General features: G+C 48.0%; 1 protein-coding gene and 1 non-coding gene across 2 annotated transcripts in view; both read right to left on the bottom strand.

The window, feature by feature from the left end:
* LOC125629204 (uncharacterized) overlaps nucleotides 1-25094 on the bottom strand; it is a 570105-nt gene that overhangs the window by 277607 nt on the left and 267404 nt on the right. The gene's annotated exons all lie outside the window — the stretch shown is intronic.
* Nucleotides 8250-8323, bottom strand: TRNAT-UGU (transfer RNA threonine (anticodon UGU)). Its single transcript has one exon. It is a non-coding gene; the product is annotated as a tRNA-Thr (tRNA).

Here is a 25094-nt window from a genome sequence, read left to right as displayed (position 1 = left end):
AACTCACTTATCAATAGCTGGGATGTGAAATCCTCACTTCTGTATGGTTTTGTCATTATAGTTCCCACTTTGCTGTTGTTTGTCTGTATAATCTCTGTCTGGTTCTGTGATTGTTCCTGTCTGCTGTATAATTAATTTTGCTGGGTGTAAACTAATTAAGGTGGTGGGATATAATTGGTTACATAATCATGTTACAATATGTTAGGATAGGTTAGTTAAATTTCAGGAAAATGATTGGTTAAGGTATAGCTAAGCAGAACTCAAGTTTTACTATATAATCTGTAGTCAATGAGGAAGTAAAGGGGGGTGGGGGGGTGGGCATGTGGGTGGGGGAGATGGGAACAGGAAATGGGGGTAAGAAAATTGGAATCATGTTTTGCTAAAGGGGGAAATGGGAACAGGGAATGGGAGTAAGGAAGTTGGAATCATGTTTTGCTAAAGGGGGAAATGGGAACAGGGAATGGGAGTAAGGAAGTTGGAATCATGTTTGGCTAAGGGCAGGAATGGGAACAGGGACACAGGTGTAAGGCTCTGTGGTGTCAGAGCTGGGAAGGAGGATACTAAGGAAGGAAACTGGAATCATGCTTGCTGGAAGTTCACCCCAATAAACATCGAATTGTTTGCACCTTTGGACTTCGGGTATTGTTGCTCTCTGTTCATGCGAGAAGGACCAGGGAAGTAAGTGGGTGAAGGAATAAGCCCCCTAACACACACTATCAGAGGCTCCTTCACCTGCACATCCACCAATGTGATATATGCCATCATGTGCCAGCAATGCCCCTCTGCCATGTACATTGGTCAAACTGGACAGTCTCTACATAAAAGAATAAATGGACACAAATCAGATGTCAAGAATTATAACATTCTAAAACCAGTCGGAGAACACTTCAATCTCTCTGGTCACGCAATTACAGACATGAAGGTCGCTATCTTACAGCAAAAAAACTTCAAATCCAGACTCCAGCGAGAAACTGCTGAATTGGAATTCATTTGCAAATTGGATACTATTAATTTAGGCTTAAATAGAGACTGGGAGTGGCTAAGTCATTATGCAAGGTAGCCTATTTCCCCTTGCTTTTTCCTACCTCCCCGCCCCCCCCTCCCCCCCCAGACATTCTGGTTAAACTTTGATTTGTGCTGGAAATGGCCCACCTTGATGATCATACACATTGTAAGGAGAGTGGTCACTTTGGATAAGCTATTACCAGCAGGAGAGTGAGTTTGTGTGTGTGGTTTTTGGAAAAAAAAAAAAAAGGGGGGGGGTGAGAAAACCTGGATTTGTGCTGGAAATGGCCCAACTTGATTATCATACACATTGTAAGGAGAGTGATCACTTTAGATAAGCTATTACCAGCAGGAGAGTGGGGTGGGAGGAGGTATTGTTTCATGGTCTCTGTGTATATAATGTCTTCTGCAGTTTCCACAGTATGCATCCGATGAAGTGAGCTGTAGCTCAAGAAAGCTTATGCTCAAATAAATTGGTTAGTCTCTAAGATGCCACAAGTACTCCTTTTCTTTTTGTGAATACAGACTAACACGGCTGTTACTCTGAAACCTGTCAATTAATTAAGTTTATTTTCTGTGTGTGTGTGTGTAAGGTACAACAGAATCATTTTGTAATGCTGAAAATGTTCCCTTCTCCCTCCAAAACTGCCTGGGAATCACCTTCCCTTTGTAGATTAATCTATTCCTGTGTCTGAATAAGGAAGACTAAGGAAAATATGGTTTCTATGAAAAAAAAAAAAAAACCATTGTTTATTTAAAAGGACTGACACCGAATGGCCACATGATGGAGCCACAACGTAAGGAATGCAAACTCTGAAAGGTAAGGAATGCAAAGCAACAGGATCCTGGTTTGCACACTGATGGTGACAAGGGATTGAAATCAACTCCCCTCTGGTAACAGACATAATTGTTTAATTCTCTGAGGCCAAACATATGTTTAAATGAATTTCTAGGGCTGATGAAAGGGAGCTTTGGGATTGATTCCACTTGTCCACCAATGCAGCGTTTGTTGGTATAAATAGCAGCACAGGCTGGATAGAGAATTATAACCAGACCCTGACTTCCTGGGTAGCAAATCTGGCTTCCCAGCTGTAATTTGACATGCTGCACATCTGCACTGATGGTGTAAATGGCCCAGCATGGCCCTTTTGGGGCTGTGGTGCCTGGCACAGGGCTGCTGGTAGAAGTGTTCATTCCATGAATGGCTGCACGGTGCTATGGCATGAGTCCCACACACCCTATGGCAATGGAGGGGTGATTCCACCCCCAGTTGTGATGCAGGGAGAACAGGAGTTAGTTTCACATGCCTCTTTTCAGGCTGTAATCTGGGGCACCCTGCTCTGTGGGGGGGATCCCGGCAGCTCAGTTTCAGGGTGGAACAGGCCCCTGATTTAAAGGGTGGCCGCATGGTTTCCAACACTCGGATGTCTCAGATAATCTCCATCTCCCAAATCCTCTGGCCTGTGGCCCCAGGGAAGGCTCCTGCACTGACTCAGCTCCAGCAGCCAGGGTTAGGACTGACCCATGGGTTGCTAGGTGAGTGGCAGAGGCTTCAGGAGCTGAGAGTTTGCCTGAGAATTCGGGGACACAGCATGAGATAGTATCCCTGGCATCTATACGAAAGGAGCAGAAGGGGATTTACCTGGGATGGGGAGTGAGTTGAGAGTGTTTAAGGGGTGTGTATAGTTCAGGGGAGGGCAAACTATGGCCCGCAAGCTGGATCCGGCCCATCAGCTTTAAATCCAGCCTGCGGGATTGCCAGCCCTGGGGCGCAGTGGGGCTAAGGCAGGCTCCCTGGCTGCCCGGGACCAGCACCGGTCCCAGAAGTGGCTAGCACCATGTTCCTGCACACCGTAAGCAGTGCCGGGCCAAAGTCCGCACCCCAAACTGCTTCTGCACCCCACGCCCCAAACCCCTGCCCTGAGCCCCCTGCTGCACCCCTCCTGAACCCCAACCCACTGTCCTGAGCTCCCTCCTGCACCCTGCACCCCTACTGTACCCCAATCCCCTGCCCTGAGCCCTCTGCCACACCCCTCCTGCACCCCAATCCCTTGCCCTGAGCCCCTTCCTGCACACCACACACCATCTCCAACACACCACACTCCCTCCCGCACCCCAGCCCCCGCCCTAGCCCTACATGCAAGACCCTGCATACAATTTCCCCACCCAGATGTGGCCCTTGGGCCAAAAAGTTTGCCCGCCACTGGTATAGCTGTACTATCCTGGTTAGAAACTGTGGCTGGAAAACAGGTCACACTGTGAGCGGGATTTGAACTTGCATAGGAGATCTCCAATAGATTTCAAGACTAACCCCATAACCACTTGACCACCACAGCCATAATATTGCTGAAGCCTCAGCGCTAGAGATATTAGTATCTCTGTACCCATTATGCTGCTGGTGTTTAGGGCAGTGAGAGAGCTCCTCCACTCCTGTCTGTTTCTGGCAAATCTTTCAATGGTTCCCCCGTTGGTCAGGCTTGACAAAGCCCTGGCTGTGGGATGATTTAGTTGGGGATTGGTCCTGCTTTGAGCAGGGGGTTGGACTAGATACTTCCTGAGGTCCCTTCCAACCCTGACAGTCTATGATTCTATGATTCTGATTGTGCTCCAGGTTTCTCAGCTCATCTTCCACAGCTCTTTGCCACGTTGTTTTTGTGTGGCCTCATTTTCATTTGTGTCCATCTTAGTGCTATTCTGGTGATGGAATCAGTTTTCTTCCAAAGCACATGGCCAGTCCATCTCCAATGCCACCTGTCCTCTTGTAACTGTGCCTTGTCATGGCGGGACAGGTTGTATGCTCTAATGATCCTCAGAGTCTGCGCTGATGGGTTTGGGTTTTTTGCTCCTGGCAGGTTCAGCCATGTTGGATTGATCTGTGGGGGAGGGTCCAGACAAAACAGACACCCTGGCCTTCCAGGTTGGGGGTTAGGCACAGGAATAACAACGCTGTCTCATGAAAAAACAAAATATGTTGCAGAAACAGTGGCAGAAACAGTGGTAGAGAAACTGGTAAATAATCACAATGCCCAGGCATGAAGTCATCTGAAATACAACATGCAAACAGCAAGCCTGGCTCCCAAAGCACAGGGGGAATTTGGGGGTTATTCTCTTTGTTTAGCCATGTGCAATAGCACAGAGAGCACTTTTAAAAGTCTCCCATCCCACAACTGGGGAAAGAGAAAGGATTCTTAGGCTCTAGCTTCATTTGAAGGAGGATGTCTGGACCATAGGGCCATGGACCGGCCTTTGCTAGAGAAACCAGTGATACACAGAACCAGGCTAAGAAAAATGTTTTCTGGAGTCAATGATTGCTCCCCTGGAATAGCAGCCATGTCAGGTAGCTGGAAATGTCTCACAAGAGGAACAAGAGCATTAGTGGTTCAGTTCCAGAAGTCTTAGATACAGGATGGGAGATCTAGGTTTGTTTTCTGGCTAACAGAGGGCTGAGTTTTATCACCTCAAAATTTCAATAGAAAAATTCAGACCCAGAGTGTGTGTGTTGGGCAGATTGGTGGGGGTTTCTCTGGTTTTCATTCAGTTTGGTTTGTTTTTCTCATTTTAAAAGACCTTGATCACTTTGATGGGAAAACTGTTTGCACAAGGCCAAGGAAAAATTAGAAAAGTTAAAAATCTGCATGGGAGTTTCTTACCCATGGCTAAGGCTAAGATTTAGTCATGGTTATTTTTAGGAAAAGGCATGGTCAGGTCATGAACAATAAACAAAAAATCATGGCCCATGACCCGTCCCTGACTTTTACTGTAAATACCCATTACTAAATCTCTGTTCCTGGGCCCCAGTGGTCTGCGGGCCAGTTCTCCGGTGGTGGGGGCTGACTGCCCTCTGCAGCTGCTGCTCCGAGGCCCCAGGGACCACTCTTCCAAGGGCCCCAAGGGCCGCTGCTCCGGCCTCCACCTGTACCCCTGCTGCTCAGGTGGTACCCAGGGCCACTGATCCAGCCACCCCCGTGATCACTGCTTGGGTGCTTCCCGGGGCCACCCCCATTATCGCTGCTCAGCTACTCCCCAGGACCAGCAGCACTGGCCACTGCTCAGGCACTTCCCAGAGCCAGACACACCAGCTGCTGCTTGGGTGCTTCCCGGGGTTAGCTGTTGTGGGCCATTCAAGCAGTGGCCAGTGTGGCTAACCGCAGGGTGGCCCTCGGGTCAGCCTCATCGGCCGCTGCATCTGCGGAAGTCGTGGAGGTTGAGGAAAGTCATGGGATTCGTGACTTCTGTGACTTCCATGACAGAATCATAGCCTTAGCCATGGCCGAGTGGAGATTTTCATGGAGGGGAGTTGTCGGGATAAATGAGAGCACAGGGAGAGGTTTTCCAATTTCATTTTTACCAAGTGGCAACCTCCCCCCATATCACCCCCTGCTGCTACTGCCTGGGCTCAGACCGCACTGTCATTCCTAGCATGAGATATAGAGCCTCCCACTCACAAAGTCTTGTAAATTAAAAGCAAACTTCCCCAGTCTGCCCCTTCTCCCATCTGAATCCTCCCCTCACAGAGTTCAGAACAACCCCCATGTAGCTGGATCTTCCGGCAGCTACAGATGGCTGAGGATGCACACAGCCAACACAAGGAGCCAAGTGTGCACACCCACAAGTGATTTAATGACTGTGTTAGAAGGACATAATTCTATAGTATAGACATTGCCTTAGTATTGCACTTTTTGCACTGAGATGTGAGCGTAAAACATTCACCCACAAACACAGTGATTAAATTCTCCAAAATTCAATATCTCTGCACTTTCCAGAAAACTGCAAAATTCAGTTCATTCTGGCTAGCAGAGGGAAAATTCTGGTGATAGTAATGTTTATGATTGATTAAATAATGTTTAGGGTTTTATTAATTTAATGGAAAAATAAATACTGATTCCCCTAAATAACATCATAAGGTGAAATAAGAACAGAGACAAACCTTGTATAAGTAGGGGCATAGCGAGCAGATCGAGGGACGTGATCATTCCCCTCTATTCGACATTGGTGAGGCCTCATCTGGAGTACTGTGTCCAGTTTTGGGCCCCACACTACAAGAAGGATGTGGATAAATTGGAGAGAGTCCAGCGAAGGGCAACAAAAATGATTAGGGGTCTGGAACACATGAGTTATGAGGAGAGGCTGAGGGAACTGGGATTGTTTCGTCTGCAGAAGAGAAGAATGAGGGGGGATTTGATAGCTGCTTTCAACTACCTGAGAGGTGGTTCCAAAGAGGATGGTTCTCGACTATTCTCAGTGGTAGCTGATGACAGAACAAGGAGTAATGGTCTCAAGTTGCAGTGGGGGAGGTTTAGGTTGGATATTAGGAAAAACTTTTTCACTAGGAGGGTGGTGAAACACTGGAATGCGTTGCCTAGGGAGGTGGTGGAATCTCCTTCCTTAGAAGTTTTTAAGGTCAGGCTTGACAAAGCCCTGGCTGGGATGATTTAATTGGGGATGGGTCCTGCTTTTGAGCAGGGGGTTGGACTAGATGACCCCCTGAGGTCCCTTCCAACCCTGAGATTCTATGATTCTATGATTCTTGTCAGAAAAGTCACTTTTCCCAAAAGGGCTTCAAAATATTATTAATTCCCACCCCACCTCCATAGGACTTCTGTGCATGTTTTGTGCTATTCATACATCTCCCTATTAGAAATGCTCTTTTTGGACATTCCCAGATCTGGACATTTGTGAAATATAGAATTTGAACAGCAAACCTGTCTTCCTGAAACAAGAGACACTTCTGTGACCAGCCTTAATCATACTGGGGACTAACTAAACCCAGCATCACAGCAAGGATCTTTCTAGCACCCGGAGAAAAAATATAAATGAAGGTCGATAACACCACCACTTGGCCTCTCTCTTCTCCCATCTCAACAAATGTAAGATTGTCTGGAAGACAAAGACTTTGAACTGGGGAGATTGGTCCCAATCTGACAGGGAATTCAGCCTGTATATTAAGAACAAAACTGCCTGGAACATCCAGTGGGGTGAGAAAAGCTGTTTGATCCAATTCTTACTTAGTCTGTCCAAGATAGAATTTAGACTGAGATTCTGTTTTTATTTGTTCTGTAACAAACTCTGACCTCTGTGCCTAACACTTATAATCACTTAGCATCTGTCTTTTCTGTAATAAGCTTATTTTAATGTTTCATACTTACTAGTGAGTTTGTCCAAAGTGCTTGGGAAAGCTACCCAGATTACAAAGACTGGTGCATGCCCACTTTCTTTTTGATGAAGTGTCAAACTAATTAATGAGCTTGCACTTTTCAAGAGAAGGTCTTGAGCAGTGTAAGACGGTACATTTCTCATGTACAAGGCTGAGGGCTGGGGTGATATGCAGGTGTCTCTCTGTATAATTGAGGAGTGGCTTATAGAGCTTTCATGCAAATTAGTTGGGTGCTTTACTGCATGTTGTTGGCCAAGTGATCACAGCACCTGGAGGGGTTTTGCTGCTTGTCACTAGCACAGCATTGCAAGAGACAGCCCAGGCAGGAGAGTTAAGTGGGCACAGCAGTCCCGCAATTCTGGATTGTACCCTGAGAATCCTGTCACACAGAGATCCTACTGTGACCAGCCGTGGTAATATTGTGCTTAGTACTCTGCCTTGTAGCTTCAACAGCTGTGCATGCAAGATGAGTTACAGCAACCTTTACCTTGTTTCCATGTTCATCTGATGCCTCCTTTCAACACTTGTCAACAAAAAGACGTTTCTTTTTCAAGCATGTGTATGGCTAGTCAAAGGCGGGTTTCTCCGTGAACAAAAAACATTGACCAAAAGGTGACAAGAGGAGGCACGTTCAGCAAGGCAGCACTGGATGCTGGATCCTGAATTTGCTCTTTATCCAGCAGGTTTATTGGCAAGCTCTGCCACGGTGCCACTCTCTGGGACTTCTCCCGTAACTGCTCCATCTTTCATCAACAATAAAATGAAAGGTGAAAGGACAGTAATTCTCCATTTCCTGCAGGCCCTACAGGGAACCCTCTAGAAGGGTCTCTGTGCCTAGACATTTCTAGTGAATTGCATGGGCATGGGACACAAGCTCTGGTGTCATAGCAATTGCAGTCAAAGCAACCTCCTTCCCAACACCAATAGCCTTTTCATCAACTCCAGGCTGGTGATTTGATTCTCTCCAACGCTCCTCTGCAAAGAAGCCTTTTCCTTAGGAAGCAATTACTTACATTGCCAAGGGAGGTCTCTTCTGTTTCCTAGGAAGACAGAGGAAAACATGAGCAGAGGAGACAAAAGCTGTACAACAAGGCACTACTGGGAGTTGAACCCAGGATCTCCTGTTTACAAGACAGGTGCTTTAACCTACTAAGCCATGGTGCCTTCCTCAACTATCTATTTGCAACTGTTCCCCTTGATGGTCCAAGACAACACCTTCAAATGCCAAAGTACAGACGTTCCCCATTTCCCACAAAACTTGCAGACCTTGAGTGGGCTGGCTCTCTGTGCATGGAAAGCCACAGCTGAGTTGACAGAGGGCTTCTAACATGCGCTTCTCCCACAAGCTGCTGTGATCCTAGAGTGGTTAGTGCTCTGGGTTTCAGTCACAGCAACTTCAACTCAACTCTGAGTCATGGTAACCTTTCCATCAGCTCCAGATTTATCATTTGCCACTTTCCAAGGCTTCGCCACAAGGAAGCTCTCTCCGTCCTGAATGAGCACTTACAAGGATTGTGCTGTGAGGTCTTTTCTTTTTATGAGAAGAGATACAAAAAGACGAGCCTAGCAGACAATCCAGGTTCAGCAAGGAAGAACTGGCAGGCCAAGCCATGATCTCCTGGTTCGTAGGAAGGCTCTTCAGCCAGCTCTTCCCAAAGATCATTATCTAGAGGCCACTTCCCACAGAGAACGATTATGGTTACAGACCCATCCTGAAATTAGAGCAGGAAATTTTCAAGTTTTATCTCATCATAAAGTAACACGATTCAAACATGGCATCACAGAGGAGAAAGCAGTCCTTCATTTCATATGTTTTGCTACTGATCTCACTGACCAACTTCCTTTTCTCAGTGCTACTCCCAGCACTTCAGGGAGTTTTTCCTCTTCTCCCTTCCAGCTGAGGTTATGGGACTGCAGCAGCTCCCCAGGTGGCCAACTTTGCTCTTTCGCTTACATCCTTCACTTCTTTGGATGAAGCTGTGTGTGCCACCAGCTTCCTTCATAGCTGAGACCTCAGGTACAAGCAGCAAGTTACAAAGGCTAAATTCCCGTTGCCATCAGTGGGAGGTTATCCTGGGCTGCCAGGGCTGCAGGACGTGGCCCATGATCAGTCAAGCTGCTACAGCAGCTGCGCTCTTATGTGGTGAGTCCGGCAGCCTATTACCAAACTGCTCTGCCATCGCCTGCAGGGCGGCCACACTGGCTAAGAATCTGGCAGAAGAGAGACCCAGGAGGAGAGAAGGAAAATGACCTCAGCAGTCACAGCCGGCAGACACAGGAAAAGCTGGGTTTGTTTTTAAACTGCTCTCCCTGCTCAAGCCTTTAATCATCCCTGTGGCTCTTCTCTGAACCCTCTGCAATTTATCAGGGAAAACAAACAAACAAACCAACCCAGGCTGTTGTGACTGACGTAACAATCTATTGCCTTCCAAGGCTGAATATCAATCAGATCATTCTATTCACCCAAGAGTTCAACTTCAAGGGCTTTCTGTTTTCTAGTTCCGATCAAATCCTGTGTAACAGCATTATTGTTAACTCATCACTTGGTCATTTAACATTCACAGGTTCACAGAGTTGGCAGGTTTAAGTCTTTCCTCCCACACCAACATGAAAAAAAACAGTGACAGAAAATGCCCTAAAAGGCCTAAAGCATCTCTGCTGCCTTGCACACCAGGCTGGGGAAATACACGGGGGAAAGCGCGTTCCTCTCTCCTCCTGACACTGAGTAACATTTCTGTCTGTCCTTGAGATCCTGTCACAGGGACAAGGGCTGAGGATGCAGATGACATGTTATGGCTTCATTGGTTTGTACATTCCTTTACTCCTTCATTAGTGATAAGGGTGCATGAGCTGGAAATAATCCAGCTCTGACTTTCACACCGGAGGCTATTTCCAGGCTCGCAATAAAAAAAATCTTTCTTTCTAACCTGAGCATGTTGAATCTGGAGTCATTGCGAGACGATACATACAGAGCCCCAGGATGCCTTTCTGTCATCCAATACTTTTAGAGTATATCACATTAACTGGGTGGATCTCCTGCTAGGAAGTGTCTGTCCAGTGGTAGCACCCAGTGCACACGCCCCATTTATGAACTCATCTTCAGCATATAGGCTGCTGAACCTAGCGAGGGGGAAGGAACTCAATGGTTGGGCTCCAGCCTGAGCGAGAACTTCTACACTGCAATTAAACGGCCCTTGGCCTGGACCCTGAGTCTGGCAAGCCCGAGTCAGCTGGCCTGGCCCAGCTGTGGGTTTTAATTGTACTGTAGACATATGCTTGGTGTCAAAATCACAGCTTTCTCATCAGGGAATCAAGCCCTAGTCCCCCAAGTGAGAGGTAGGGATAGTCACCATTATACTCATGAGTCGGAACTGACAACTGCCCCTGAACAGGGACCTAGGGGAACAGCTTGGCCAGCTCCTTGGACAGCTGTAGCTGTCAGGAGACCCAGCTAGGCAGGAGTTGCTCTGGGTTCTATGCAGGGGGAGATTAACTGGGAGAAGTGGTCTCTGATTTACAGGGAGATTTGCCAGAGTGGAGCCTGTAGGTCACATGCTGGGGGGCTATCACGGGGACACAGGCTCAGTGTTCTGGAAGAGCTCTAAATCAACCCCGGGCAGGACCCTCCTCAGGGCATAGATTCATAGATTCATAGATATTTAGGTCAGAAGGGACCATTATGATCATCTAGTCTGACCTCCTGCACAACGCAGGCCACAGAATTTCACCCACTCCTGCGATAAACCTCTCACCTATATCTGTGCTATTGAAGTCCTCAAATCGTAGTTTAAAGACTTCAAGGAGCAGAGAATCCTCCAGCAAGTGACCCGTGCCCCATGCTACAGAGGAAGATGAAAAACCTCCAGGGCCTCTTCCAATCTGCCCTGGAGGAAAATTCCTTCCCGACCCCAAATATGGCGATCAGCTAAACCCTGAGCATATGGGCAAGATTCATCAGTCAGATACTACAGAAAATTCTTTCCTGGGTAACTCGGATCCCACCCCATCTAATATCCCATCACAGGCCATTGGGCCTATTTACCATGAATATTTAATTACCAAAACCATGTTATCCCATCATACCATCTCCTCCATAAACTTATCGAGTTTAATCTTAAAGCCAGAGAGATCTTTTGCCCCCACTGCTTCCCTTGGAAGGCTATTCCAAAACTTCACTCCTCTGATGGTTAGAAACCTTTGTCTAATTTCTAGTCTAAATTTCCTGGTTGCCAATTTATATCCATTTGTTCTTGTGTCCACATTGGTACTGAGCTTAAATAATTCTTCTCCCTCTCCAGTATTTATCCCTCTGATATATTTATAGAGAGCAATCATACCTCCCCTCAACTTTCTTTTAGTTAGGCTAAACAAGCCAAGCTCCTTGAGTCTCCTTTCATAAGACAAGTTTTCCATTCCTCGGATCATCCTAGGAGCCCTTCTCTGTACCTGTTCCAGTTTGAATTCATCCTTCTTAAACATGGGAGACCAGAACTGCACACAGTATTCCAGGTGAGGTCTCACCAGTGCCTTGTAGAACGGTACTAAAACCTCCTTATCCCTACTGGAAATACCTCGCCTGATGCATCCCAAGACCGCATTAGCGTTTTTCACAGCCACATCACATTGGCATCATAGTCATCCTATGATCAACCAATACTCCAAGGTCCTTTTCCTCCTCTGTTACTTCTAATTCATGTGTCCCTAGCTTATAACTAAAATTCTTGTTATTAATCCCTAAATGCATGACCTTACACTCCTCACTATTAAATTTCATCTTATTACTATTACTCCAGTTTACAAGGTCATCCAGATCCTCCTGTAGGATATCCCTGTCCTTCTCTAAATTGGCAATACCTCCCAGCTTTGTATCATCCGCAAACTTTATTAGCACACTCCCACTTTTTGTGCCAAGGTCAGTAATAAATCCCCTCACTAGGGGAAGCCTCCTTGGCTTCAGCACCTCCTGGGACTGACCTTGGACATTTCAGCACCCCTGTTCCATACCAAGAGCTTCCTGTAGTGAGTCATCTCAGCGGGACACCTTGGAAAGCCTTACACCCCCCAAAGGGGAGTCATGCAGCCCCAACTTCACAATCACCAGTGACTCTCAGCCAGTGTTGTAAAACAGAAGGTTTTATTAGTGGTCTGGAATAAATCATGGGAAAGTTCTTTGCTAGCACAGGAAGCAGGAAAATTCAGCGAAGTCCATCTTGGGGAGACCCAGAACTCAGAGCCTGGGCCCTCCCCTCAAGTCCCCAAAGCAGCAGACTCCTTGCTTCCAACAGCCAAACCTCAGCCATGCCCTTTTGCCCTTCTTCTGTCCTTCATTCTGTTTCCCAGGCAAACTGGTCACCTGGCCTCCACCTCTTTCTTTGTTCTCCAACTCATCCAGCCAGCTGGCTGCTTGCAGCAGGTATGACCTGGATACAGAATTTGTGGCCATTGTGTGGGCCCAAGCAGCTAGACAGCAGCCACACTTGCCCTTTAGGGGTCTCTGCAAAGATTAAACACCCTTGTCCCACCACCTAGTTCAATGGTCCCAAAACTTTTGAGGGTCACACGCCCTCTTACCCTTGTCCATGCACCCCCTTAGCTGTGGTTGGGAGTGGGGCCACAGCTATGGGGGAAGGGATGCGGAGAGGGGTAAGGGGGCTGAGGCAGGGGCCAGAGCTGGGGGTGGGGGCTGAGACTGGCAGCAGAGCCCCAGGTGTAGGGCTGGAAATGGAGCCCTGGGAGTGGTGTCGGCAGCCAGGGCCAGCAGCTGGGGCCAGGAGCGGAGCTGGGCAGCACACCCTCCCCACCTGCTGTGGAGACTGGCCCGGGCCCCAGTTGAATTCCCCTGAATGTTACTCCATTCCCCCTGGCAGGATGCACCCCACAATTTTGGACATCTGATCTGATAATCATGCAACAAATAGGGGAAACTGAGGTATACACAATATGCATACAAAATGTTCAGAAAATTCTCATTCATCACTGGGGTGTCGGTGGGGTCTGAGCTGGGCAGCAGCACAGAGAACGTGGGGAGGTTTCCCTTTGGAAAAATTAAACTGTAAAACATCCCCCCGTGTTCCAGGGAAAGCCTCCCATTTAACCCTTAACCCCCTCCCCATGAAAATCTCCACCCCTGCCCTGGCCCACAGAGACCCCCTCACTCCAAAGCAGATTTTGAACTTTTCTTACTTTTCCTTGGTCTTGTACAAACATTTTCCCATCAAAATGATCAAAGGCTTTTAAAATGAGAATAAGAGAACAAACCAAATCAAACCCAAAGAAACCGCGATCGAGCTCCCTGCCACACAGTTTGGGTCTGAATTTTTCTACTGAAATTTGGAGGCAATAAAACTCAGACTGCTATTGTCCAGAAAACAAACCTAAACCTCCCATGCAGTACCTAGGAGATCTATTTCTGAACCACCAAGGCTTCAGCTCTTTTTGTGTGATTTCCAGCTGCCCAATACTGCTGCTATTCCAGGAGCACAAGTCTTGACTCCAGTAAGCATTTATCTCAGCCTCGTTCTATGCATCACCGGTTTCTCTAGGAAAGGGCAGTGAATGGTTTTTGGGTCCAGCGATCCTCCTTCAAATCAAGCTAGAACCTGAGAATCCTTCCCCTTTCCCAGGTTGTGTGAGGGGAGACATTTAAAAGAGCTCTCTGAGCTATTGCATGTGGCTAAGTAAAGAGAAAAAGCAATATATTCCCCCCTCTGCTTTGGGTGCTGGATTTACTCTTTGAATTTCAGATGACTTCAAGTCTGGGCATTGGGCTTATTTATCAGTTTATCTGGAATTGGTGCATTGATTTGGAAACAGCTGTGGTAGCCGAGTAGTTAAGGCCTTGGGCTAAATATCAAGTGAGGTTTCCCAGCAGAGGTTCAAAACCTACTTGCAACAAAGATTGATTTTTCAGACACACGCTTACACAAAGACAGTAAATCTGTACAACCTCCTGATATGGTCTCGATTTACTCCCTGTCCCAATGAACCCTATTCTGGTCTATTACACTGTCCTGGGATAAAAGGGAAGGTCCTCTCATGAATCAATAACTGGTTAAAAGGTTTGAAAAATGGAGAGAAGTAAATAGTGGTGTCCCCCAGGGGGTCAGTACTGGGACCAGTACTATTCAGCATATTCTTAAATGATCTGGAAAAAGGGGTAAACAGTGAGGTGGCAAAATTTTCAGATGATCCAAAACTACTCAGGAGAGTTAAGTCCAAAGCAGACTGCAAAGAGCTACAAAAAGATCTCACAAAACTGTGTGAAAGGGCAATAAAATGGCAACCCCCTAAATCAGGGGCCTGTTCCAGCCCTGAGTCTGGGCTCCTGGGATCCCTCCCACAGAGCAGGGTGCCCACAGATTACAGCCTGAAAATAGGCATGTGAAACTTAACTCCTGCTCTCCCATACAAGGCCTCCCCTAGACCAAATGGCACCCCAAGCAAGAAGCTTCTTCGCTGTCCCACCCCGTGTATTAAAATTTTGAATATCTTATTTTTTATTGAATTTGTAGCTCATTTGAAGGGAGGGGCAGAGCTTTGTGACAGAGTTTCTGTAGTGTAGTGGTTATCACATTTGCCTAACATGCAAAAGGCCCCCAGTTCGAAACCACGCAGAAACATGCTGGATTACTTTTTCCCTAGCTGTCCAGCAACATGCTCCTCCTTCTGCCACTGGCCTGTCCCTGGGATAACCCCGACCCCTACAGGACAGAAGGTGGTGAAATGAGCTGAGAAAGCGCCTTGGCGTCAGCTGGGGAAAGCTAGAGTATCTAGGCCATTCACCTTTTAGAGCCTTGTGGCTTGGCCTCCTCTGCCCTTGGACGTTGGCCTATGGAGGCCGGCTCTTCCGGCTGGCCTCCTTTGTGTGACTTGCCAAAGGAGGGAGTGAGGCAGGAATGGGGCGAAAGAGGAAAGTCATGCTGAGGAAGGCAGGACAGAAGCTAAGTGCCTCAGTGGGGTTAGCAGAGCGTCACCGTTCGTTCTGCCAAAGCCTGGGGAGGTGCGGTTGGCTGCTGGGAGGTAGAATCCTGGGTCTGCCTCTTGGCTTCCCAGGGATGGCTACTTGCAGCCCCGGGGAAGAAGCTGGGTTCTGGGTGGAAGGAAAATAAGCAATGGTTAGTCCGAGTGGGCTCCTTTCTGGCCAAGATGGTGTGCTGTGGTGGGCTTGGGAGTTGCCTGCGAGCCGTGGGTGGACTTGTTCCAGCGAGAACAGCTGCTTTCTGGCCAACCTGGGGTCACCATCAGCAGCTTGTCAGGGGGCAGGTGCTGGCTTGAGTGAATGGGATATAGGAAACCCCAGCCTGCGCCTCCGGACCAAGTCCACTGCTTTGCTCCTGCATTGTGACATCCAGATTTACATCTTCCTAGCATGAGCTGCAGCATGTGTATTAAGCCTTCCTGGTTGGCTCAGTCATTGCCAAAGTAGCTCAGTTGGGAGTGCATGAGATTGATGATCTGAAGGTTTCTGGCTCGATGCCAGGCTTTAGCACACCCCTTCACCCTGGGCGTGTAGTGCTGGGCTTTTTTCTGGCTGTGCAACTGTGTCTTGAACTCACGAGTTCTCCTAATTTCAGCGGCAACACTTGCAGAGGGCGCTATGTGGGGTCATGTGCCCCACCTGGGTTAGCATCCCTGCTACATCATGCGGTGCTGCCAGGCTCCCTCTGTGCCTGGTTTCCAGCTCCTCAGCCAGAGGGAAAAGTGGTATTCTGCACCTGAGTGGCCAGCCCTTACTTTCTTTCTCATGAAGAGGAGGAAAAAATAATCTCTTTTCAAACCCCCGTCCTGCCGTTGACCGAGGTGTGACTTTCTGAGTTCCTGCTAAAGTGGAGGATTCAGAGTTAGTGGGGCCCTGTGTGCATAAAGTCCATGAAACATTCCCCTTTCATTCCAGCCCTGGTATGTCACCAGTAGCCGCTCTCCCCTGGGAGCAGCGAAGGAAGTTTCCACCCACCCAGGAGACCCTAGCCTGGAACTAAAGTCAGCTTCAGGCTTCTTCGCTCTCCCTTCTTGGAATCAAGTTCACATTTTTACCACGAGTTAAAGGAGCCCAAACCCCCAGAGTCTGGATCAATGTCACAAGTTTGCAATCTCTCCATGGAAGACAATTTGTTAAATCCCAGATGAGTGGAGTGAAATCAGTTCTCAGCCTGAGTCCTTTGCTCTTAATCCTGAGGATATTGTCCCACCGTGGGGCCATTTCCCGCCTCTCTTTCCTACAGAAGCACAATTTTCTTTGCACAGACGCAGGAACAGCAAGATCATTCTCTGTCCCTCGTGCAAAGCAGGGTGTCAAATTCCATGGAACCTTCCTCTTCTGCGATGGAAACAATGGACAAGCAGGGGGCCCTGGGCACCTCCAGCCCTGGCCGTGAGATGTTCCCTCCCCTCTTTCTTTATGCTGCTACAGTTATTTCATGGAATATCTGGGATGGGGAATAGGCTGAGTTCACTCCAGGTGGAGAGGAAAAAGAACCCTGAAAATCTCAGGGCAAACCCAACCCCTGCTTCCGGGATCACTGAGGTGCTGGGGATTTGAGTAGGAAAGGGACTGTGTGAATTGTCAAGGTGGGGAATGAATAACTAGATCCACCTTGTTAACCACTGACACAGGCTAATCATGCTGCAGATAGAAGGGAAACTGGGAGCGATTCTTTGCTGTAGAGCCATGGAAACAGTGACCCAGTTGCACTGCAGTGAATGTGCTGGGGAAAGCTGAGCTTTAGAGGCAGGTGGAAATAGAAGGTCCTAGTGGGGTGACTAGACAGCAAATATGAAAAATCAGGACAGGGGGTGGGGGCCCTATATAAGAAAAAGACCCAAAAATCGGGACTGTCGGTATAAAATCGGAACATCTGGTTACCCTAGATCCTAGAAACAGCTGGAGTTCCCCACACCACTTCTGCCATCAGGGTCAGGGATTGAGCTGTTCACAGTGCCCACCACCACTATGACCTTCCAGCAGGGGATTGCAGCACCCCCAGTGCAGGGGACGGGGCTGAGTATATCTCTGCACCCCGAGTCCAGGGCATGCACTCTCTCTCCCCCACATATAGAATCTGGCCCTTCTGCAAAGTGACCCCTATGAACCAGCAACCTCCACGAGAGCATGATCGGGGGGAAAAGGGCTTCCCACAAAGCTTGTAAGCCACTGGATGCATTGGAAGGAGGCAGGCTCTGAATGTAACAACCAGCAGATAAGGTCAGTTTTGGGATGTAGCTCAGTGGTAGAGCACATGCTTTGCATGTATGAGGCCCTGGGTTCAATCCCCAGCATCTCCAAGTTTGTCTTTTACCCTGCTGCTTGCTCATGCCCAGCTGGGATGTGGCCCATCAGTCTCCCTGCACAAGTTTCAATCCTGAGCAGTGAGGGCAAAGTGCCAATTGCATGGAAGGTCTGCGGGGGTTTCTGCTCCAAAATCACCTTGGTGCTTTTAAGATTCCCACCCACTGGGCTGCTTGTTGAGGAAGGAGAAGGGAGAATCCTCCAGGATTGGAGGGAAAGGTCCCATCAGCACAGACTGAAGGGCAAGGACACGGCGGGACAGTCAGTGCTGAGAGAGATCAGTGATTTACACAAGACAGGGGACACTGTCTCTTTGAGGGGACAGGAGACGAGGGCAGCTTGTTTACAATGATGCTGATGATGAACAGAAAAAAGGCTGGAGTCAATGAAACATGAGAGCATAGAAGGGGAAGGAGGAGGGCAGCTCCACAGAGGTACTCTCATACACCCCAGTTCATAAGAACACAACATAAGAACGGCCACACTGGGTCAGATCAAAGGTCCATCTAGACCAGTATCCTGTCTTCTCACAGTGGCCAATCCCAGGTGCCCCGGGTTCACTGTGTGTTATGTGAAGAAATATTTCCTTTTGTTCGTTTTAAACCTGCTGCTTCTTCCTTTCATTTGGTGACCCCTAGTTCTTGTGTCAAGAGGAGTAAACAACACTTCCTTATTTACTTTCTCCAACCCAGTCATTGTTTTATAGACCTCTATCATCTCTTTTCCAAGCTGAAAAGTCCCAGTCTTATTAATCACTCCTCGTATGGAAGCTGTTCCATATCCCTAATAATTTTTGTTGCCCTTTTCTGAACCTTTTCCAATTACAATATACCTTTTTTCAGATGGGGTGACCACATCTGCACGCAGTATTCAAGATGTGGGCATACCATGGATTTATATAGAGGCACCCTGGCTTGTCCTAGATAGAGAGAATAGACAAACAGGGACCCAGACCCCTACAGTGATCCCATGGACAAGAACCTGGTTGGGAGTGGGGTGAAGGTTTCTTCTGGACAAAGGGGAGCTGAAATCCCTCAGTGTCATGGAATTTAAGCAATGCAAGCTTCAAACCCTGCATGGCTGTGGGTTGAGGTGCATCAGCAGAAGGTTGGGCTGGAGGAACCTGGAGAGTACATAGGTCCTAATCTATGTTTCTGCTTGTTTGTTTTTTGGTAGGTTAAATGAATGCAGCCTCTGGTCTGGTCTCTCACAAGGGCATAATGTTGCTTTGCACAATGAGAAATCTTGGGAAAGGATTGAAATGAAATGGAAGCAGCTTATGGTGGCAGAACCTAAGGAATAAAAAGCCCTTTGATTCTTGTGTGTGCATTGACTCTGAACCGGAAGTGTAATTTTTCTTCCTTTGTGCCTGCAGCCAGTAAAATATCAGGACAAACTCATTTCAGTGATTGTGTCACTTGGTTTCAGGAGGTTTTGATCTTATTAAAATGTAATAAGCATGTTACACTTGCGTTTTTAAAAGTGTCTTCCCCAAGCAATTCCAAGTTGTTCTTCCCACAGCTAGGTGATGGTGGGAAGCAGGGGATGTCTCCAGTCTGTGGGGGAATCTCTCTGGGCCCCACTGTTAGTTCTCCATTCTTTCTCCCCTTAACCACACAGACACCCTCCCCCATACCCACCCATTATCAATGTTACATAGGAACATAAGAACAGCCATACTGGGTCAGACCAAAGGTCCATCTAGCCCAGTGACCAATGCCAGGTGCCCCAGAGGGAATGAACAAAACAGATAATCACCAAGTGATCTATCCCCTGTTTCCCATTCCCAGCATCTGGTTAACAGAAGCTAGGGACACCATCCCTGCCCATCCTAGCTAATAGCCATTGATGGACCTATCCTCCATGCACTTATCTTGTTCTGTTCTGAACCCTCTTACAGTCTTGACCTTCACAAAATCCTCTGGCAAAGAGTTCCACAGGTTGACTGTTTTAGTGTGCCCACTCCCCCTGTATGGGACACACACTGACCAGAGCTAATCTCTGCATGTCCCCAATGGGGAAGGAAAGACACTGAGACGGGAGGAAGAAGACGGGCAGAAGGAGTCAAAAGGGGCTAGATGAGAATAGAGGAGATTTTCTTCCTGTGAAAATGTTCTGGATTCTCATTGCTAAAAAGCTCCATTGTCAGTTGGATTTGAATCATCAGCCTTTTAGTTACCACCCAGAGGTGCTAACCAAAGACACAGGTAACTGCCTACTTCCCAACTTTGCCTAAGAAGCACCTGCGGTGATGCAACTGGTTTTAGTGGAGCGGGGAACACTGCTGATGTTATGAGTTCAGGCCTCACCCAGAGCATTGGTTTTCATAAGCCATGTACCTTCCCCCACTTGCTTTGCCCAATTCACATGGAAAGTGCCGTACTAGGGTGATGAGAGTAAACGCTAAACTCTGAAATGCGGAGGTTGGCCCATAGATTGGGATAAGGGGTTTGAAGAGAAAAAGCTCTAAGGGTGTAAAACCAGTCTCCTGGGGCAGGTACGGTACAACTCCTTAACAGGGAGCCATTGGTGGGAGGGGGTTTCACTTCCTCTGTTAAACGTACTGAGAGGTATTTTAAGATGAAGATAACGCCATGGCTAACCGTTGACTGGCATGTCCTGGGTTTACAGAAAGAAAGGGACCTAGGGTTAATAGTCTGAAGTATTCGCGTTACTGTCACTGTCTGACCTCACTTCAGTGCGGAGCAGGTTTGTACTTTGCTGTGTGGCGTGCACAGACTCCTGGAGAGCAGTGGCAGCTGTTTCCATGGCAGAGAGCCTGGCCCCTGGGAGACTTTCTGTTTTGAAGCAATTCAATAAAATAACAGTGGAGCTACAATGTCCTGTGCAAAATTTCAGCCCCCCGGGTGCAAAAATGCTATTTTAGGATTTAAAAAGGAGGCTTCCAGCGTGAGGACACCTGATCACAGAACTCAGTGGAGGGTGTAACAGCTGTTGACTCTGAGGGTCCTGGGCTAAATCCACTTGCAGGTGGAAGCCTTTTGATTTATTTGATCGATAATGAGTAAGGCGATGATTTAATCATGGGTATTTTTAATAAATGTCACGGACAGATCATGGGCAAGAAACAAAAAATCATTGCCCATGACCTGTCCATGACTTATACCATAAATACCCCTCATTGAATCTTGGGGAGCAGAGCCCAGGGGGTCCGTGGCACCAGCTGTGGGGGGCAGGGAGTCCGGAGTGCCCTTGGCACCACCTGCAGGGGGAGAAGCCCCAGTGGGCTGCTGACACTCCAGCTACTGCTGGTGGGGAGCCCCGGGGGCCAGCTGCTTCTCCGGCCACCCCAGGAGTGCTGCTGGGAGCCACTGAGCTGAGGCTGCTCCCACCGCCCTCAGAACCGCTGCTCAAGCGGTCCCCAGGGCCAGCTGCATTGGCCGCTGCTTGTGCGGTCTCCGGGGCCAGCTGGCCACTGCAGAAGTCACAGAGGTCACAGTAAGTCACAGAATCCTCCGCAAGCTCAAACCCATCCCTGCTGTGGCTGCAGTTCCTGGAAGAGAAGAGAAAAACAGAAAGTGAAGAGAGAAGGAAAAAGAGAGACTCCCCTTCACCTCTCTCCCCTGCTGCCTCCTCCCTTGTGTTCTGTAACCCCATCCCACTGGGTTCCCTGTGCTGGTGCCATGGGGGTGACACTAGAGTTCTGGGGTTTGCGGGGAAGGGAGCTCTTCACTTCTCAGCATTTCACACAAATTTGTCTTTGGGCTGAAATTTCTCCTGAGGGGCCTCTAAGTCAGAGCTGTGCCCCACCCCCTTTTGTGAGGGAGGAGGGGTGTAAATTGCAGAGTTGTCAGAGAATTCTCCCATGAAGGGTCATATTGTTCTGGTGACTGGTTCTGACCGGAGTCACACGTCCTCCGACACAGGATCATGTGCAGAACATGGAAGCTCTGGCTTTTCCTAAATGCTGTAGAGTTCCTGGGAAAGGGCAGGGGGAAGAAGCAAGAGGAGAAAGGCCGAGACATTGGAGAAGAGAAATGGGGGGAGAAGAAAGAGACAGAGAACACACAGAGACACAATACATGATTGAAGCAGAACAAGTGTCCCAATTCAGTCTTACTCATCACAGGTGTTCAGAGAGACGGGTAGTTGTAGGTTTTCCACAATGACAAGTCTGAACTTTGATTCTAGCAATGTGAATTGAAATATCAAGGGGATCTCCACATACCTGATCTCTCTCCCCCACCCCCTTTTTAGTATTAATTTTTATTTTGAAATCTTTGGCTTACCCGTGATCTTCTCTTTCCCTAACTGTATTGCAATTTGGGTGGGTTTTTTTTTTTTTTTTTTGCCTCCCTTTTCTTAATGTCATTATAATTGTAACAGCAAAGAAATCTGCAGACGCAAAAACTGACTCAAAACTTTATTTCCCCATCATGCAGGAACATCATAAAACATCGCACACAGCTGGAATCATAACAGTGAAGGCAAGGGGATGGGAGACGGAGATTTCCAAGTGTTCTGTCTTTCTCAGATGACACATTCCAGCCCCTTGTATGCCTCCATCCTGTATGACCTGCTGGGCTTTGAGACATTTATTGTCTCATTCTACTGATAATGTGATTATACCACAATGTGACTGAAATTAAACCACTTCCAGACAAGGAACCAACAAAAGAGAAAAGGCATTATTGTGTTGGCTGGAAATTTACCCCAGGTCAACTGCTAGGAAGGCAGCATGGAAATAATGTTTTTGTGCAAAACACCAAAGGACAGAAAGGAGGAAAGGGAAATGGCCACAGGATGGGCCCAGGACATAAGGAATGAAACGCAAGACGCTTCTTCCATGTGCATTGACTTTGAACCTTGCTGTTTGCAGTGTTGGTGTATCCATGTTGGCCCCAGGACATGAGACACAAGGAGTGGGGGTCACATAATATCTTTTAAAGGACCGAGGTTAGGAGTGTTATTTACGCCTTCTCATAACACAAAAACTAGGGGTCACCAAATGAAATGAGTAGGTTGCAGGTTTGAAAAGAACAAAAGGAAGTATTTCTTCACACAACGCACAGTCAACCTGTGGAACTCTTTGCCAGAGGATGTTGTAAAGGCCAAGACTAGAACAGGGTTCAAAACTGGACTAGATAAGTTCATGGAGGACAGGTCCATGAATGGCTATTAACCAGCATAGGTAGGGATGGTGTCCCTATCCTCTCTTTGCCAGAAGCTGGGAATGGGCAACAGGGGATGGATCACTTGATGATTATCTGTTCTGTTCATTCCCTTTGGGGCACCTGGCATTGGCCACTGTCAGAAGACAGGATAGTGGGCTAGACGGACCCTTGCTGTGACCTAGTATGGCCGTTCTTATGTTCTAACTTCTGTTTGTGGAAGAGACAAACTTTGGGTCTGAAGAAGAATTCTGGGTTAGCTCTAAAGCTCGCCTTCACCAACAGAAGCTAGTCCACTACAGGCTCTGACCCTCAGCTGCCTTGTCTCTCTTGGACTCTGAAAAGTGTTTTCTCTCAACTCCCTTTGGAGAGAAGTTAAGTTTTCCCTCTGGAAAACCATAAGGCTGAAGCACTTATATTGATTGTGATACTAGGATGGAAGGATTATTTAATCGTGTTAATAAATGAATCTAAACCTGAGCTTCCTGTTTTGAAACTGGTTTTCCGAACTCAGTTCCAAATTCTCTTCTAGAAAGGCCTCCAAGATGTGTGCCCATGCCAGCAGAAGTGGCAAGGAGAAAGCCCCATAGTACTGCTCTTAGTCCCAGGTGGATTAAGTGGCAGACCGAGTTGATTTGTTTGTGCTGAGAAAGCTGCCAGGACAGGTCTCTGGGCACCAGATCTCCCTGCTTCTTCCAGCACACCCCGGCGCCTTTCCTGCCCCAGTCACTGCTGCAGGAGCATCCTACTTGCACTTAGCCAAAAGCCTTTCACAGCCTTCTTAGTGAAATTGGCAGTATATCAGTCTCATAATCTGAAGGTCCTGAGTTCAAGCCTCAGAGAGGGCAGGTGGTTTTGCTCCCTGCTTCAACTTTTCTACAGGAAATCCCAGAGAAAAGAAACTGGAACAAACTGTCTTCTGGACACTCTCCCACCCATCTAACACACACAGACTTTTCTAAGACATTAACTCTTCCTTCTCCTTTATGATTCTTTAACGCAGCTGGAAATACCAGTTCCTAGAAGCCCCTTTCCACAGAAAACACAACCATAGGTGCCGACTCCCTGGGTGCTCCAGCCTCGGAGCACCCATGGGGAAAAATTTGTGGGTGCTCTGCACCCACCAGCAGCTCCCTGCCCCGCCCTCCCACCCCAGCTTGCCTCCACCTCCGCTCCGCCTCCTCCCCTGAGTGTGCCACGTGCCCGCTTTTCCCCCCTAGCTCCCAGTGCTTGCGCCGTGAAACAACTGTTTTGCACAGCAAGCGCTGGGAGGGAGGGGGAGGATCAGGAACACGGCGCGCTCAGGGAAGAGGCGGGGCAGGGATTTGGGGAAGGGGTTGGAATGGGGGCGGGGCAGGGCTGGGGAAAGGGTGGAGTCGAGGCGAGGCCAAAGGGTGCGAGCACCCACCGGCGCCGGGGAAAGTTGGCACCTATGTCACACACAGCACTTGAGTACAGTTATCAAAGAAATGGAAATTTATTTAACAAGGGCTAGAGATTTAAACAGAAACAAACGTGAGTGATGGAAACCAACCATTACCAACAAAACAAAATCACAAAATGCAACCTACACTTTTTAATACTTACATTTCCCTATCTCAGTAGATTCTCACCTCACATTTCGGTCTATTGCAGTGATTGCTAGTCCCTAGGAGCCAGGGCCCTGCCTTTCGTGAAGCACCACTGGTTGTTGGGGATCTCCTTGATGAATGGACCCAGAGTGTTTTTCTCCACCCTGTTATAAACTGAATCAGTCTTTTCTCTATATTCACAGAAAGGATGATCTCCTCATTGTCATATTGTCTTTTTCACTTCCACAGGGTTTCGATGTCTATAGTTTGATAGTTTTCCGCTGCCTTTTCTGGGCTGGTGCAAAGGTTGACAAAGGAACAATACATCGCATAACTAGTTAGCAAGGGAGGAGTGACAATTCCCTCCCACTGGAATGGGCCGTCCCACCAAGACCTAGGATTGGAGCAACTCACTTTCATGACAATACCATATGGGTATCATTTTCTATGTACTTAAAGTAGTCCTTCAGTAAGACTCGTACACACCTCTCGCAGTGATTGGAAATATCAATAATTTACAAGCTTTCAGTAGAGGTCTCACTGCTATGCTACAGGAGGGGAGTGGTAGATACGGTGGAGGGCAGCGATAGGATACAGAGGGACCTAGACAAATTGGAGGATTGGGCCAAAAGAAATCTGATGAGGTTCAACAAGGATAAGTGCAGGGTCCTGCACTTAGGACGGAAGAACCCAATGCACCGTTACAGACTAGGGACCGAATGGCTAGGCAGCACTTCTGTGGAAAAGGACCGAGGGGTGACAGTGGACAAGAAGCTGGATATGAGTCAGCAGTGTGCCCTTGTTGCCAAGAAAGCCTGTGGCAGTTCAATGACGAGACAGAACACAGCTTTATGCAAGCAAGCAGGCTGGTCAGCTGAGACGGGCTGTTCTGCCCCCCGCCTTCCACCTTCTCCTCTTATTATATTTCTCCCCCTTAAGCATTACAC

The sequence above is a fragment of the Caretta caretta genome, chromosome 28 (genome assembly GCF_965140235.1).
Source record: "Caretta caretta isolate rCarCar2 chromosome 28, rCarCar1.hap1, whole genome shotgun sequence".
Lineage (NCBI taxonomy): Eukaryota > Metazoa > Chordata > Testudines > Cheloniidae > Caretta > Caretta caretta.
The sequence above is the reverse complement of the archived record's forward strand: the minus strand, read 5'-3'. Positions and strand labels throughout refer to the sequence as shown.